Source organism: Triturus cristatus, chromosome 3_1 (assembly GCF_964204655.1).
Source record: "Triturus cristatus chromosome 3_1, aTriCri1.1, whole genome shotgun sequence".
NCBI classification, from domain to species: domain Eukaryota; kingdom Metazoa; phylum Chordata; class Amphibia; order Caudata; family Salamandridae; genus Triturus; species Triturus cristatus.
Window position 1 is genome coordinate 600017528 of NC_140583.1, and position 6288 is coordinate 600023815.

Genomic DNA, 6288 nt, shown 5'->3' on the forward strand with positions numbered 1-6288 from the left:
CAAAAAGGGTGAAGAGTCCAGGATGGCCAAGTGCAGAAAGGCATCGTCAAAAGAATCTCAAGACCATGTTATTAAGTCAGAGACTGTTTAGAAAATACCCCTTACAAAAACTGAATGGAGCACCTATAACAGAAACTGCTGCTTAACATTTCTAAGTAATGAGTAAAAGAGCAGGCTGATAACTTTTTACATTGACAGTCTTTTAAAGAGTGCCCTCTCACTTTAAGTTTAATACTTCAAAGTCAGTTCTTGTTAACTTGTCATGTGAGTGGGATCCTGGAACACTCTTAGGGCCGATTACGATGTCGTTCGGAAATGCTCCGAATGGGATTTGAAATCTCCGAATCCGATTCGGATCCTATATTTCCGACCGAATCGTATACATTTCCAACCAACGATACGTGGAAACCGTTCGGGCTCTCCGAATCTATTCCGAAAGGCATTCAGACAGCCCAAGTCTTTCGAAGCAGAATCGTACTGCTCTATGGAAACGGTTTCCGAGTGAGCGATTACGATGACCGATTCGGACACCCGTTCCGATTCGGCCCGTTTACCTGACATAAAATGACTGTCGGAATTTGACTTTGGGGGTCCGTAGCAGGCCCCCCTTCACCATGAGGTCTCCAGTAGGAGCCCATGAATGTACCAAAGGGACCCCCCCTTTCCAACCATGCAGTGTGGCAGGCACCATGGGGTGCCCGCCACAGGGTGCAAGGTTTTACCTAACCACTCCTTTTTTTCAATGGGAGCCTGTGTTCTCATTCGGAACACAGACTCCCATAGAAGTCAATGCGAGTCTGACCGAATGATGTTGGGAAGCATCGTAATCGGTCGGTCGGACTCGCAGAACTGTATTCGGTCGGAACCGATTCAGTCAGAAGAGTTTCTGAATGACATCGTAATTGGCGCTTAAGTGTTGGTGTTTTTTCACTTTTTTGTGAGTTTTCTTTTTCTCTCAGGGTTTTATGTTTTCACTTTCACTTGGCATCATTATCATCATAGTAGTTGTTTGAGGTATTTTCTTGCCCTTTTCTCCAATTTCTTTCTTTCATTATGCCTTCAATAAAAAAAATGTTAATATTTTTTTTAAAAACAATTTTATTAAAGATAGGACTTGCAATAGTGACATTTGGGGCATTACACATCCATAAGATAGAAGTGTCCATCATATACCATCAAAACATATGTATATAGCACATCAGACACAACAAAATAATGTTTATCAATGAACAAACCGGTTTCATTATTGATCATCATATTCTGACACTGGATTTACAGTCGGTGGGGTACAAATGCCGACCCTAAATGTATTCCATTTACCCCACATTCTTTCCCATGTTTTGTGGCAGCCTCTGTGAACATACATGGCTTTTTCCGCCGCCATGCCCATGTCCATGTCTTCACACCAGTCTCCAAGGATTGGAGCATTACTCGTCCCCCAATGTCTGGCAATATTCCGTTTGGCCATTGCCATACCAAGAGTCGCCCAAGCTTAAGCTGTGTGGTTCATGTCTGTTGGTTCCCAGATGTATAGAGACATCGTTTCGGCTCAGGCGGTACAGGACAGGCACTGACTTGTGTGATAGTGCTCATTACTGTCGTCCAGGACGGCTGAATTGCAGTGCATTCCCAAAGTGTGTGGTAAAAGGTGCCTATGTCACCACAGTGTTGCAGGCAGAGGTGGTCACTGGTCTTCCCTATCTTGCACAATGTCACCCTAGTAAAATATGTTCTGTGGAGCACTTTGAGTTGTGTTAGCCGCAGCTTAGAGGACACAGCCACTACCCTCGGGGACTCTAGCACTTCTTGCCAGTTAGTGTCGTCCAATTCGCCCACGTTAGTCTGCCATTTTTCCCGTAGCAATTGCATAGGATCTAACCGATTATTGATGATTTTCCGGTATGTGAGTGAGATCACCTTCTTATCCATGTGTTCCGTGAGGAGTCTGTCTTCTAATGGGGAGGCCTCTGGATGGGCCGTTTCTGTTGCGATAGCTGCTTCTAGAGCGTGTTTAACCAGTAAGTATCGAAACAGCTCAGTGGGCGCGATTTACTATTGGTCTTGTAAGTGGGCAAAGGTGACCACCCCCCCTGCCTTCTAGAGGTCACCCACTCGCGAGATCCCTATTGCGTCCCACTGTCTAGACCTCTATTCTTGCCCAGTTTTCCCAGCTTGACTGTGTCCCAAAGAGGGGTGTGCTGTGTTAATTTGTCGTTCCAGCCTAAGTGTCGTGTTACCGCATGTCATGCGTTATGTGCGGTCAGTCCCAGAAGGTCTGATTTTTGCTTTTTATTACAGAGTACTCGATTAGTCCCTCCCACTCCCACTCCCAGGACATGTCTGTCTAATCGGTATGCAGGGTCAGTTTGGGGGGATTGGAGCCATTAATTAATCACAGCTAGCTGAGAGGCCCAGTAGTCATGCCAGCTCTTAACCTGCTTAGCCGCAGCTATCCTAGCCGGTTTCCCATCCCATAGAAGATTATTCACCTCTGAGTCTATCGCTTTAAAATATGACGTGGGGACACAGAAAGGGGTGTTGTGAAGGGCATAAAGAATTCTTGGGAGTGCCATCATTTAAAAAAGTGCTGCTCTACCCAGTAGGGTGAGGGGCAGTGATTGCCAGTGTTTGGCGTCCTGTCGTAGTCTTTGCAGCGGTTCCTGGAGGTTTCTCACCATGAAGTCGTCGGGGTCGGACGTGACCTGAATCCCCAAATATTTGAAACTGTCTGTGACTATTCTTACTGCACAACCCCTCGGCAATGCCTTCAATTTTTGTGAAGTGTCCATTATGTAGTAGAAAAAAACTGCCTGAGACCCACAGGTGTGTGTCTGGACCGTCTCCCATCCTCTCTGTAACGAACTTTGAGTTCTACTTTAAAGTGTCTTGAAGGACATTAAATAATAGTGACTATTGGGGAAGCTTGTGGACATGACTTCTAAAAAGTAGAAAAGGAGTGACAGGGCCTTCAGTGAACATTCCTGTGACTGTGCTTTCCACTCCTAATAACTCTCACTGGGTGAGATCCATTGAGAAGTTGAGAAAGGAAGAAAAAAGAAATCATTACCCTTGACATTCCAATTGTTGTTAGCATTCTTGGTCAGCAAACGTTGTGGCCCAGACATTCATTGACAACCACTAGTTTGCTTTTGTAACCAATGTAGGAACAGTCAAAACCAACAACAGTCAAGCAAGTCTTTAATGTTGAAGTAGTCTCGCCCAACGTCTGCTTCACACTCGCTGTTGCTCCATTCAGCATCACTGAATCAATCTGTGTCATACCTGCCAATGTCAAGGCATCACTCAATGTCCCACAAGTTAACATTGAGGTAATTGAGCCTATCACCAGAGATGACCATGCACATAAGGCTGAGATTGCTGCTGTCACCTTGCCAGTTACCACAACTTCTAAGACCTCCTCTTTTTGTAATTTTATTGGAGGTTTCAATGCAATTTTTTTTATGTGCCTCTACGTGCTAAGGCCAAACCTATCTTAGTCTCTAGACAGACCTTGATGTGTCCTGTTAGAAAGATCACTACCAAAATAGTCTCCTATAGCTTAGTCTTGTCCATTGTGAAAGACAGATGCTCATTGTACGCCAAGTAAGAGCAGGTGCAATTGTTCCCTTTCTCACTCCCTGGCCAGATCCTCGTACTCCAATGATGAGCTCTCTTTTTCATCTTACAGACCCTCATCTTTGATGAGATCTCCTTTGAGTGTCTCCCCTGTGGATGACATTACCACCTTTATGATGTTCTAACCCAAAAGGCTATTATATTGAATATCCCTCTGAAAACCCTTAAGATGTTAGCATCTGTAACAATGGAGACATTTTATCTCTGAACCTCTTACAGGCTATTGCTACCACAACTGACAGGGTTGCTTGAATTAGTGGAGGAAAACCTCCTTACAATGGCTGTGTTCAAAGCTGCTGCTCCACGCAAAACCACCACAGCCAGACATAAAGTTTCCAAGATTACACCCAGTTGAACTCTGTAAGTGTCTCACTGTAAGAATAAGGCATGCTTTGGCCCCATAATCATTGGCACCTCCTGACAGGTAAAGTAAAAGGATGGTTGTAGCAGACATGAAAATATACAGTAAGGAACCTACAGCTATAGAAGCAGATAGTGCAACTGACCTCCTTGGTGCTATGACCGAGAAATTTGGGATGCCCTGATCTTTTTCTCTACAGAAGATAAGCATAGACATCACAGACAGTATTTTAAGGAGAAGGTCTTGTTTCAAGTACAGTTTTCGATGCAATGGAGATGGCAGCTGCAGCTAGTGTCTTGGAATTACCGTAAATGGAACCAAGGTTATTAAGGGCACTGTGACTAGGCAAGGCCTCTAAGGGATGCAGCAGCTATTGGGCTATCCTAAGGGGCCCTGTACCTTTACACCCACACACTGCCATTGCAGGCTGCGTGTTTTGGTGAAGAGAAAAGCGAAGAGTCGACATGGCGCACATCCCTGTGAGCCTGCAACCTACAGTTTGAGGCCTAGGTAAGCTACCCCTCTAGCAGGGAGCAGTAGCCCTCAGGTGAGGATACAGAGGCATGAGTCCTGTACCCCTACATAAAGCCATAAAGAGTATCAAAGTAGTCACAACATCTTGATAGGGCCTTGAAGCATTTTTAGAGAAAATAAGTCACTGAAGTAAGGGGAGAAGTACTTAGAATTCCTTTTGTAGGTCTTCGAAAAAGAACCCCTCTTTAGGAAAATAATGAGCAACACAGGGAATATGGCTGAGGAGCTCAACCTCACTCTTAACTTCGACCTAAGGATTAGGGAGATGCGGCTTCTCTGTAAGGCAAAAAAAATAATAACCGGGTCCAACCGTACCAGAATAGAACTTCTGGAGTTTCTGGCAGAGTATTAAAAGTACCACCCCTCTCCTGATAACGAAGACTTACAGGGAGATAGGGAAGGTAGTGAGGGGCATGAGGTATTTTACCCTCCACCTCAACTACTTAGGGAGGAAGAGAACTTTGATTAGAGTCCAAGACGAGAGAAGTTCCCTAAGTGTGGAGAGCCGGGTGCAGACAACTTACACATGTTTCGGCAGTGCCCCCAACTTGAGAAATTCTGGGAAGAGACGGGAAAACTTTGTCTAGAATATTGGGACGACAGGTCAAGGGGAGTATAGATTTGGTTATTTTTGGGAGAAGTCCACTGAGACCGGGGCAACTAAACTGAGTAAAGACCAAGAAAAGATTCTGTTTATATTGATACTCCTAGCAAAAAGGGAGATATGTATTAAGTGGGTAAAATGTACTTCTCCAACACATAAAGAGTGGGTGGCGTCCATACAAGGAGTAAATAAACTAGACAGAAGTGGGCATAGGGGGAAGACAAATTCTGGAACCTTTAGGAAAGTTATAATCTTACAAGTTAAAGTTGGTGAAATGCATTGTATCTCTATGATTATGCAATGCAATAAAAGCATTCAAGTGGGAACTTGAAGGAGTAGTTATAATGACTAGCTCAACTTAGAACCAAATTGCACTGGAAGCGGACAAAAAGGGGCTCAAGTACAAAAAGGGAAGAAGAAATCCTCCACGCATACGTTGCGCTTACCCAGGAGAAACCCTGGAGGGTTGGAATACAAAGAGAAATGGCCCCCCGACACCTCCAACTCCAAATTTTTGCTATATGAGGACAAAAAAACAACAAAAAAACAAGCAGGGACACCAGACTGAAGATCTCGCCTGTCCCAACAAACATTCCAGCCCCTATTCCCCCACCTTTTTCTACTTGTGTGGCAAATCTCTGGATGGGATCAATAGTAGGCCAAGTGCAAATCAGGGTCCATACTGAGGCTGTTTTGGTCTCTGAAGGGGAGAGAGTGTTAGCCACTTTGGCTGTCTGGCCCCCATAATTTTACGAAATACCTGCAGTATCCCTTAGTGAATGGTACTACAATAGAAGCTCTGAGGAATAAAGGTGCCAGCGTCACCATAGTAATAGATACACTGATTTCCCTGGAGAAATATCTAACTGGAAAAATGTATCCAGGTACTAATGCTGACAGTGTCACCACTAACCATGCCATGGATGTGGGGATATTAGACTGGGGAGTTGCTGGCCTGAAACAGGTAGTGGTCTCTCCAAAACTCACAGCTGACTGACTGCTTTGGAATGATCTGGAAAAAGGTAGAAAGAAAGACACACACTGCCATGCTGCAAATCCCTGCGATAGTGTGTGTGAAAACAAAAGCACAGTGCTTAGCAGAGGATGAAAAAGGAGAGTTGGAGCATGAAATAATGGCCCAACCTCCCAAGAG